Here is a 12,715-nt window from a genome sequence, read left to right on the forward strand (position 1 = left end):
GTACAGTGCCTGCCTGGTAAGAGGGAGGTTGTGTGTTCAATTCTCGGTACCAAAAAAAAAAAAAAAAAAAAAAAGATAGTTATAATCAATCAGCATCTAATAGTAATGAAAGTATAATTCTATGGTTATAAAATATGGAAAGAAGAAAGCATTGCACAATTATCAGATATACACACAGTCTTTATAAAGCCCATTATTAAATTAAATGCAGGGTAAAATAAAACAGTTCACGCTATTTCTTGTGCCAGTATTAAAGGTCTCTAAAGTGAATTGCAAGATATATGCTATTTTTAAAAAGGAAGATACACACTTTAGCTATGGTATTATAGCACCATGTTATGTAGGTAGTTGAACTTGAAGTGTTACCACACTTTTTTTATTTTTACAAGTAAATGTATACAGGAAGATTTATATTAGACATAAGGAAAACCATCTCGACTTTCAGAGGAGTTGTGAGAAGCCCAAATGATTTACCCAAGAAGGCTGTGGAATTTGCCTCCTGGAGATTTTTAGCAGCAGACAAGAGACCCATATGTTTGTGTTAATTTCAGAGTCTTTGAAACGCATAGAATGGGATCATCAAGAGTTCCCTGATCTTCCTGTCTGTCACTTGCCTGGGAACAGGCTATGTGTCCAGTAGATGTCTACAAACCCAGGCCTCTGTCTAACTCCCTCTAAGCCCATCTTCCCTTAAGGGTTAGCCATTGCTTCCCAGAACCTCTGGATATAAAAGTTTAAGCCAAGGGGCCCTCATGTGCTGCTTCTGTGGTTTTGGGGAACGGGAGTATAAACTGATGCAATCTCTAGTGTGGACAATTTCTCAAAATCTACTGAACTGAAAAGTACACATGTGCTGTGACCTTACAATCACATATATTTCCAGGACATGCTTTTCACGGTATAAAAAATAACTTTTCCTAATATGCCTTTTGAATTTGTATTCAGTGTATGTGACACTCATTAAAAGAAAACAAATAGAAATTAAATAAATGACCAATGGAAAATAAGGAAACCCTTTTCCTGACCCAAACTCCCCAAATAAAGTAAGGGATTTATTTGTCTTATCTCTGGTTCTCCATGGCATTGCCAGGAAGCCACTGGAACAAGATGGCTCTGCAGCAGGTGACAAGCTTTGGGGACTTGACTTTTTCTTATTTCCTTCCTGCAGCTATCAATTTCAGAAGAAACAGAGGAGGAAGGAGGAGGTGAAATTAAATGAGAAAAAGCCATAGAGAAGTTTCCTTACCGCACAATTTGGTGAACTGAGCAGAACTTCCCGAGGTTGCCCAAGAGACCATGAGAAAGGCAAGAGGGGTGATGGCCTAGAGATAACAGCTCCACAGAGGAAAAGCAGGGTCATTCTGCCCCATAGTGAACATTCGGCCCATTCTTGGGCTTCTCTCATTGAAGTGCACATCAAAGAAGCCTGGTAGAAATGCAATTCAATGTCATTAATTCTGGAAGGAATCTTCTGGAACTCCCTGAAAAGTATTTGAGTGCACCGTTGTGGAATCCTTTGAAGGATCAAGCACGTGTATTAACAGTGGTGTTGGATGCAGAACTTGGAATGAGGGAGTCAACAGATACGGGTCTCCATCAGAGAAATGAGAGAGACTTGGCAAGTGTTAGCCCTCTTTGAGACTCTATTTCATCATAAGAATTAGATAGCTACTTCATTGCAGAACTGTAAGTGTTCATTTCTATTATTTCCTCAAGAGTCTACCACAGCACCAAGCATATATATGGCCAAGAGTTTTTCTTAATAAAATATTTGCTACTTCAGCCACTTTGATGGTTTTGTAGGGGCTTCAACACAGACATTAAAACCTCAGCCTACTGATGATAGAAAGCAAAAATTAGAGATCCTTCCATCTAATCTAAAAAGTCAAGCTCTCTGTCCACAAATTGCCCTGATCAATGTGAACACAACTGTTCAACACTATTCTTATTATTCCCTCCCCCTAAACACCGTCTGCTTAGAAGAGGGCAGAGAAAGTTCTTGGCTCATACTTCTGTGATTTTTATTTAAAGAATACCCCATCTTTATTCGCATCTGAGAGGCTGAAGATTAAAAATTAGCCACTATATAGTAGCTGAGCAGTAACAATTTTTCATAAAGGTTTTTAGTAGACATTTGGGATTATAATTTCAATATTATGCAAATGCATTTTATGGATCTGTAGTACAGAATGTGTACTGGCGTTAATGTGCATTAGCGGGCGAGCACAAAAAGGCTCCAAATGAGCCATTTTGGTGTCTGCTTTCAACATGTATTATGAATAATAAGTGAAATGTTCTGGTTTAGAACAAATAATATAAAATCTGAATTCCTTTTGATGTACATCAATGACACAGGCCTACACAACTCCCACGGAATTCTTCCATTGGATATAATTAAAAACTGGCTCTTAACCAATATATTCTTGTTTATGGCTTTTCTTTTTAAATGAGATGTGAAAGAAAAATAACTACATTTAATATGAAAAGGGGGTGGTTTCCCTCTGCTGTTCAAAATCAGGTCTTAACCAGATGAATGTGTTGGAAAGGGTGTGTTTCTTAGAAGTCATGAGAGTGGCCGGGAGGACTTCTAATTGTAGAGGTCTGATGATTAAAAAGAGAAGGAGCATATACACTGGATCGTATTCTCAATAAGAGTCAAAAATTTAGTGAATTAACGCAAAATATTTAATAGAAGGTCACTGTGTTATCCCAAAGACATTTAAATGATGTACAAATAGTCTTTCCTAACAAGTGTGCTGCAGGCTTTGTGAAACAATGTAGGAATTCAAATTGAAATCTATCTCATGTATATTTTCTTTCAAACTTGCCACTGTGTCTTTGTGGTTGTATTTCTTTCAAAAAATGCTCAAAACTAATTTGAGACTTTTCCTAAATGTGGGGGACTGAGCCGAACAACCTGCCTGACTTCTCCGCAAGAATAACAACAAGTACTTTTTTTCTTTTTAATTAATGCTTTTACATCCCAATTTTTCTTGGTAGCAAAGAAAGCAAGACTAAGTGATGTCATGTACTGAAGATGGTAGGTGGATATTTTAGGAAATTTCTACTTGTGTTGGCTCTGAGCTCTGTGGATCCTGTTTCTTGAATGCATGTTTCACATTTGTGCCATTCTTAACAATCTCTCTGTGGATAAAGGTAACAGAATAACAGGAAATGTTAATTTATAATGAGTATTGGAAATAATTGACTACTATATTGATTCCAAATGTCTTGATTACCTTTCTCTCATTGCTGACACAAAATACCCAATGCCCAGAATTAAGGAAGGAAACGTTTATTTAGCTCACAGTTTGCGGAGGTTTCAGTCCATACTTGGCTGGCTCCAAGGCAGGGTGGCACATGGCACAGGGCAACAGTTCATGGCAGCAGAAAACAACAAAAGCAGCAAGAGCAAAAAACAACAGCAGCAGCAGGCAAGCCTCTTCTCTCCCTTATATTGTATGCAAGCTACCTGCCCTAGGGTGGGTGTAGCACTCACACCCATAATCCTAGCATTGGACAATGAATCAATCATAAACTCTAGAAGCCTGCCATATAACTGCATGAGGTTTTGGGGGGACATCTACACACAAACTATAATACTTAATCTAAAAGCAAGCTAATTACCATATATAGGTAAATGTCCTACTCTAAGGTATCTTCCCAGCAGTTAAAATATGAGCTCTGAGTGGTAAAACCTGAAGCACAATGGAGCAGATCTGAGGGAGAAAGTAGAGCACTTTACTGATATCACATCTCAGGCTCCATTTGCTGCCTTTCCTATGTACTAGACCCTGAGCATGATCTCACTTCATCTTTGTAGAACTCCAGAAGGTAAATATTATTGTCTTCATTTCACAAATGAGGAAACTGAGGTTTAGATAAAGTAAATTATTCAAGGCCACATAGTTAATAAATGTTTGGATGACTATTTAATTTCAGGGTACTTAATTTCAAAGTGAGTAATTAAATGAAAGAAAGGTTCTGTTTTTTAAAGAATTTAATCTCAATATTTTGAAAAACAGTGGCAAGTCTTGCCTTCCTTGTGATCTTTATTATATTCTGCTTTGTTATTTCTGAGTGCCTTATATGACCCCTTACGTAAGCATAAACTGTTCTTTTTGAGAGAAGGGACAGTATACACAATGTTTGTGTTCTGCACATGACCATGCTTCCTGTCTGGGACAGCACAGGTGTTCAGGGGATATTTCACTTATTCTTCATATGTTTGTAGGTGTTTACTGTGCAGCCATATCCAGTAAAGAAGTCATGGCTTCAAGGAGCGTCCAGCTCAATGGAGAAAGTAGTGAAAGAACCAGGCTTTCATCTGAGAATAGCAGTGCCAGAATCCAGAGCAGTAAAGTTAAGGGAAGGGGCAGCCAACTGGCTCATGGGCTCATCAAAGCCCTCTCAGGATACAAGTCATCCAACTCATTTTTGGAGCATCAGTCAAAGCCAATCAAAGGTGGAAGGGTGTCACAGAGAGAGGGAGCAGGAACACACAAACACCTTGAAGTTAGAGATAAGCACATGGTTGATCCAAGGAAGACAAGTTATTTGCAGCCGAGTGTTGACCTGTAGGGTGAGTGGGTGCTGTGAGGATAGGAGGGCAGGGAAGGGTGGGAAGTTGAGAAGGACTGAGCACCATGCCAAAGTGCTTGTACTTTATCCTGACCATTCTGGTGAAGGCTTTTGGTAGGAGAGAAGCAAGACAAGATACACATTTAGAAGGAAGATGAGCTAACTTTTTTTTTTTTTTTTTTTTTTTTTTTTTTTTTAGATGAGCTAACTTTTGAAGAATAACCTGGAAAAGGGAATGACTGGTCACAGGAAGCAGGAAAGAAAACCAAGGAAGCAATCACTAATGCCAGTGAGAGGGAGGGTCTTGCCAACTGGTGAAGAGAAGGCCATTTTTACTGAATTTGAAAGTACACATAAATATTTTATTATTTTTTAGAGCACCCTCCACCAGTTTTTTGCTATCATTAATTTGTGGGAGCCCCATGAACTACAGAACTGGAGAATCTTCACTTTGAGTGTCCTTGCATTTCCATGGGCCAGTATAGTTTTCAAGATTTAATTAGAGCTGTGTTGAGGTACTTTTTATCTTAACAATCTCTCTGTGGTAAAGGTAACAGAATAACAGGAATCGATATAAACAACCTAAGAGGAATCCTTCAGAAAGAAAGTGATATTATTTTTGCTGATGCACATTCTTTACTTTGAAAAATCATGAAGATAACCATCAGGAAATCTTCCTTGGCGGGGTGTTGAGTGCTCAACAAATAGAAGGCAACTATGCTGAAATTGGTGCCTTTTCCCCAAAAACTTCATTGCTATAAAGCTCTTTGTTTTCCTCCAACTGCTGAAAACATTTGTGTAGGCAATTTCAGTAAGCATTTGGAGAATTGGAAGTGCTCTCCTCTACACATATGGTTCTTTATGAAGAGGTAATTTTTATCTGTGTTCTACTCAATTGAATATTTATAAGTCTGTTTGGCCTCAAAGGTATCTGATCTTCTCCCCAAATACAATTGCCCTGTAAAGCTGAAGTGAGATTTATTCAGCTACCCTTAAGAACTTTGTGAGCTATTTTCACTTTCTCCCTACAAATTTGTTCCCAATATAAACTTAAATTTGTCTCATTTGCTATGTTATTGCAATTAGTCAATTTTCCCTTAGTTACACAAATAATAGCCTTATAAGTTTGAGGCTGTAAATCATTCATCCATTAAAAATGCCATTTCCTTGTACTGCAAATTCGATTCATTTAGAAGAGAAAAACCATGGCATGGAACAGAATTATGCAATGTCATGGACACATTAACATTTGGATCAAAATTTTACATTGTGTCAGCCAGTAAACAGTATAAATGGTTCTGATTTGCAATAAATAATTGTCTATTAATACTCTGGCATGCTGTAGCAAATTACAGTCTCACTTCAATAAGCACAGATGTAGGTAAGCGCCAGGGCCGAGGGAAGTAAGTGCCACAATTGGATAGAAAGGAAAGAGGCCAACATACAAGGATGCAAGGCAACTCTCTGGTCCAGCAACAGGAAGCAGGCTGTGAGTACACACTCATACTTGTAAACATAAGAAGAGGACCAGTGGACACCAGGGTGCAGCCCTTTGCCATAAAACCTATAGGAAGCAAAGATGCCAAACCCAACCAGGGCATCTTCTATACGTGCTGAATGTGAAAGTGATGGTAACATACGTAATTAGCCAAAAGAGTTCTTGATCATTGGACCCAGGGTCTGGGATCAACAACCTAGGGTGTTGGTTATGAGCCAATAAGGGACCCCCTGAAAGTCAGGCTTTCCCCAGATATACTATGTGTAAGCGTGATTTTGGCCCTCCTCTACTTTCTGCCAGAATCTTTCTCACTAGCTAACTGAGGAACTTAAATGTAATATCATTTTCACCATTCAGTTTCAACCTTTTAAACCCTTTTAGTATGCAAACAAACTGTCTGGAAAAGTCAGTATCTAGATATATTAACATTCATGATGGTCTTGGTGTGCAGCAGGAAATCAGCTTAGCTAAAATGAGGGTCCTGAATAGGGTGAGTTGGAACTCAGGGTAGGTAATTGGAACTATAACATGGGGGAGGAGAAAATGAAGTGTTGCCAACCACACTTCATAAGGGCTCTGGGCATTGCAGGATGTAGGGGCACCCAAAAGGGTCAAAGAAATCAATCACAGTACTGACCAACATTTGAATAGTTTATCTGTGAGGGGATCACTACTATTATCCCCATGTCCCAGATGAGAAAATTGAGGCCCAGCAATGACAAGAAGCTTATCTATGCAATATGATAACTTATACTGAAGCATTGGGTATTGCTAAAAGTTAATTGATCTTAGCTCACTATTTAACCAAGACTGTCTAAGAATAATAGAGCCAACATATCTTAAAGGCATGATTAATTGATACTGTGACCTTTGGCAAATATAAAGTTTTATGGAATTCTTTATAGTAAAGATTCTAGACTAACATTAAATTTGTTCCTGTACTCTTACCACTATTCTATGTCACTCAGCTCTTAAAGAAACATAAAATCCTGCAATGATCTCCAAACTCCTTTAGTCTACATTTATGCATTTAAAATGTGTAGAAGAATCAAAACAATTTTCTAAACCAAGATTTAACCAGAATATTGACATCTACAAAAGCTAGATATCTAGAGAAATATGTTTTCCTTTCTTGCTTGACTTGGATACTATTTTCCTCAGCATTGTAAGAAAAATTTGTTGAGCACCTATAAAGTAAGGTACCGCCCTGGATTTTAGATAATTGCCTTAGTTTGTTTTCCATGTGTGTTAAGAGTCAACTTTAATTCTGAGTTATTTCTTGAGAATGGAGAGCAGCCGTAGCTGATTATTTGAATAGTTTAGGACACTTAAAAAAATAGTTTTCCTAATTCAGCAGAGAATTATTAAATCCTTATAGTTGTATACTCTCTTGAGCAGTATTAGAAGAAGCTCTCTTGAGCTTCTTCTTGTTCGGACCATTGCTGTGGACACAGAACTTGTGTCTTTGCCAATAACAGCTACTTCTTCTTGCATACCACTGGACTAGCCCTCATAAAAAGCCATTTTCATGACATCATTCTCCTACCCAAAACTGTCAGTGATCTTCATTCCATAAAGCAAACTTTGAGTTCAAGTCCTCTCACCACCATCACCATTGTCTACCACTCAACACAGTCTGTAGCGTCCCCATGAAACTCTTGTGCTCCTGGCATCCTCCCACCACACTTTTCTCCCCCTCAGTAGTCCAGTGGTCTCCAGTGTCTCTACCGTTCTGACCATCTCTCTCCATAGACTCCCACATGTTCTTGGAAATTCTTTTTCCCTTTTTCAGTTCGTTTTATTACTGAACTACAAGATTTCACACTACAACCAAATCACTAAAAATTACATTTGGCAGGGACATGAGTGGGGCTGTTTTCATTCTTTCACATTGCTTCTTTCCATCTTTTTTGCAGGGATTCATAGTGGATTAGGGATGAGAAGCTGACTGCTCTTTTCTTGACAAGTGACCTTGGAATAGCCACGTGAGCTCTATGAGAGACTCATTTACTGCATCTGTAAAACAGAAATACCTGCCCTACCTACTTCAAAAGGTTGTTTGGAAAATCAAACATGATACTGATGATAAAACAATTCATCAATTCGCACATACTAAGTGATAGTACTGCTTATTAGATGCCCCCATATACAGCACAGTCCCACTCCTTCCTGATTCACAAAGATATCTGTATGTTTTAGGAGGACCTGACCCATTGCTCATTGTATTCAGGTCAGATGACTTTGGGAACTGTAGAAATTTCTGCCACCTCTGGCAGACAGGGTTCTGGGATTATCAGGTCCAAGGCAATGCTTGGAGGCCTGACATAAATATTGAGCTGTCCCATAGAAGATGATCAACCCACATATATATATTGGCAAAATGAATGAATATCCATTTCTCATCTTTTGAATAGAATGTGCTAACTTTTGATTTTTGATGTATATACCTCTGAGCAAATTTGCTGGTGCAGTTCCAACCACACACATTCTCAAAGACAACTTTCTGCAGTGCCAGTTGCTTCAAATGACCAACTACCAGCATTAGCATAGAAGCCACTGACTGTTACTATTTTATCACATTCATTTGGTGAATATATGATTTAGACAGACTTAAAAATATGACCTATCAAGAAGTCCACCTACTCTCAAAACATCCATACCTTTTAGTGTTAAAACAATGATGACTTGCTTCATTTGTGCACTCCACAAATGAATTAGATGAGCTAATTGCATATCTGCTATGAAATAATGTCAGTTATTACATGGGTAACTACACATGAACTACTTTGGAAGCACTATCAATTATACAGCGTGTTACATTAATGTACCTGTGTTATCTTTTGATCACCATATCATTAATTCAAGTGACCTCTGTAAATCCATCTCCCACCATCATTACCTTATTCTCAGCCTTTCTGTAATATTTTAGAGACTGTTAGAAAAACAATAAAACTACATACTAAAAAATTAAAAATAAAAAAGGAAAGCCTCTACAGTATGATTTTCTTGAATGTCTGCTATTGGTTTTTATCACTTCCTCTTCACCGGACATACACAAACAGATTCACAGTCACACTCCATTCTTTCTGTCCAAAACTGGAATATTTTTGCTTTGGGAGGAGTTCTAGCAAGGTCTGATTTTTTTTTTTTAAATTTAGAAAGCCTGTCTAGTTCACAAATAGAATCACAGGTTAAAAGGACCCAAGTTTACTTTGAAAAATACCAATCAAACATACCCACTAATGGAAAGTTCCAGTTGCTGCTAAAACCTGAATTGACTCCTGGGCAATTTGTATCTGGACACAACAACCTTGACTTTTGCAGTCGATCTAGTCCTGAACTTGCCCATTGCTTCTGAGCTCCTACTCAACCACAAAGCCACTCCAGCCCAGGAGATGAAAACCCTACTGGCATTTTCATAGTTAATGACAGGGCCACAAAACAGAAAATAACAGCAGGAACCTGAAGCCAGTGCTTTTATTGGATTAACTAACGATATAAATAAAATGGTCCCCGACTGAGCTTCAGAGAATCACTGTCTCTTTATCAGGCCATAGAAAACAGATCCAGGAGGCCAATAAATACGGCACATAACAGAGTGGAATTAAATGATTAGGCCTGAATTAACACCCTGTTTCTCAGCCTCACTTAGTGTTCCATGGCCCCCATGAAACACTGCAATTCACAAACGCTCCAGGCCCATTTAATTTTTATGTCAAGCTAGTTCAGAAGAAGGGATTACCTATAACTCCCCCCATTCCATTGTATAACTCTTGAAGTAATAGCACTGATCCTGTCTAGATAGCTGTTAGGAAAACAGCCCGTGCTGCAGGAATCACAGAGGCTACTCAGAATCCTGCCTCTAAGAAGACACACGAATTAACAGGAACCAAACCCCCGCCTCGTGAACGAGGAGGATGCCCCTTTGATGGGAAAATGAATTAATCAAAGCAATTTGATTATTTTCCTTAGTATTAACAACAGAACTCATAACTGTTAGTCCCTTTTTTTTTTTTACTTTTTGAATGACGGCTTTAACATATAGAAGCTCCTAATTAAGTCTTAACTGCAAGATGGAATTTAATATCACCTTGGAGGATAATATATGGAAACCCCATTCTCCATTATGCCATATGCTATATGATAAGGTCGGTGAGTTTGACTTAAGTCCCATTTGAGGAAAGCTAATGCTATTCTATACCTTTCCATTTATACAAAGGCTCCAGAGCAAGACATCCAAGGATGGCGTTAGAGGAGGGCTCCACTGTAGCAGAGAAGTATTTAGAAATTTCAGATGAAATATGCAGTCAAACGAAACTGAGTCATAAAACCACTTTGCATATTTGTAACTTGACATGATGTATGAGCTGGAGTTATATTTAAAAGGCAAGCTCTTCAAGAGTCAGGAGGGTAAGGGAGCATGTGCAAAGTTTTGAGCACTTACTAGATGCCTTGTGCTGGGCTCTTTTCTCATTTCACCCTATAAAGTAGACACACTGATTCTCGTGTACAAATACAGAAACTGAGGCTCAAAAAGTAGTGCAGTAAATGACCACATTCAAACAGGAACCACTAAGGCTGAGATTAAAATTCAGATCTAGATATTTCCCAAACTAGACCTTTTTATTACTATATTAATGACTACTTAGAACTTCCAGCCCAAACAGACCTTTGACTTAGAATCTTTTAGAATAATCAAAAAACCAGCCATCATGAATAAGAGAGGTGAAACTAACTTAGTGTAGGCCCAAAGCTTAGGAAAACAGCAACAATAACCGGAGATATTGGCTTTGGGTGAGAAAAATACTTATAAATCCTAGGAGATCCAGGCATTTAATGAGTTGAGGAAATTTCCTCTAGAATGTAGATGAACCAGCCCCTCCAACACTGTCTCAGAGTGTCACCCAGAGTCCAGAATCTATCATCACCCTCAGAGTGATACCACCCTGACCAGAATAAGGCAGGAAAATTCTTCCACATCCCCAAGAGTGAGGTTTGACCTTACTCAAGCTTGCCCTCACATCCAATGTAATATACTGTGTAGTTGTGCCTATGACAGAAGGGATATCTATTAGGTTGAACTTTCCTCCCTCAATACTTTTAGACAAAAAATTACTATAACCCTAAGTCAAATTTATGCTTAAGTACCTTCAGCAAAACACACACATAATTTTCTCAAAGAGCAATCTCAGTCAAAAGACTCAGGCATTGAAGGCTACATCATGAAGAAATTGTACAACAATAAAAAAATTTTTTTAAGATCATCACTAATAAGTTGTTTGCCTGTTGAATTATGATTGCACACTCAATGGCAGAAATGTATCTAATTTCATGTTCTATTCAGTGTCCTTGTGCTTTACTAGTATCCAATAAATTAATTAAAATGCTTTTGACACTTAATTAATGTTACATGGTAATAATTACATCTATTCCCTAATAAGTGATAAATTCTCTGAAATTTTATGTTTTGAGAAAAAGTCTTTGTTTACTACAAATGCGTATTAAATGATTTAAGTGAGTTTAATTTGAATGATTAATTTTTTTGTTCCTTGGCCAGAAGTTCTTTGGCAAAGGTCTAAATTGCAGTGGTTCTTATTGGTTATGGTTTTGGTCTAGACACAATCCCGGGCCTCCCTCTGACCATTTCCAGTGATGAGTGCAGTAAGATCTGTATCACTGTGTCAACAGTCAGAGCCAAAGTGTGTCTTTGAACTTGAGCGCTCTGTTTACTTGACTCTACAGGGAACCATAGCCTCCATCTATCTGTTTGGTAGGTAGGATTAACTTTCTCTACCTACGTGCTTAATTAAGTGGCTGTTTTGTACTTGAAAGGCATAATTTTAGTTTTTATAATATATATAAAATGGATACAGTTAGACATGAAATTATAGATTACAAGAAATTTTCGCTTTCAGCTAATACAGAGGCAGCAGTGACATCATCACAAAGAATGCTTTCTTTAAAATGGTGAAGTATTTGTTCTTCTGAGTAAATGATTAACTGTGCTAGAGACCAGTTTTGCTTTGTGTGTGTGTGTGCATGTATGTGCATGTGTGTTAGTAGAGATTGAACCCAAAGCCTTTTCACTGAGGCTTTCATTCTCAACCGTTAAAACGTTTTTCTTTTCTTTTTTTTAATTTTTGAGATAGAGTCTTCCTAAGTTGCCTGAACTTGTGATGCTACTGTCTCAGCTTCCCAGAGTGCTGGGATTGTAGGCATAAGCCACCATATCTGGCTCAGTTTCATGATTTTTAGGCTGTATAATTTTCCTATGACTTTGATTCTTCATCTACTGGGAGGATGGTACTATCTTAGAGGAATGATACATTATAAAGTAGTATGAAAGTATCACTATTTTTTTTTCCAGTACTGGGAATCAAACACACAACCTTGCTCTTGCCAGGCAGGTGTTGTGCCGCTAAGCTAAATCCCCAGCCCTGCAAGTATCACCATTAATCATCTCTAAAAAGACTGACCAGGATTTTAAATTCTTATCCTTGTTGCATCACTTTTCACTACCCATTCATAAAAACCCTTCCTCCCCCCGGGCCTTATTTCAGACTTTGCAAAGTTGGTCCTTCTTACGACAAGTAGGCTAGAGTCCTGTGTAGTTTAAATCCACAATGCTGAGCTATA

The sequence above is a fragment of the Chinchilla lanigera genome, unplaced genomic scaffold, assembly GCF_000276665.1.
Source record: "Chinchilla lanigera isolate Chin_1 unplaced genomic scaffold, ChiLan1.0 scaffold00002, whole genome shotgun sequence".
NCBI lineage: Eukaryota > Metazoa > Chordata > Mammalia > Rodentia > Chinchillidae > Chinchilla > Chinchilla lanigera.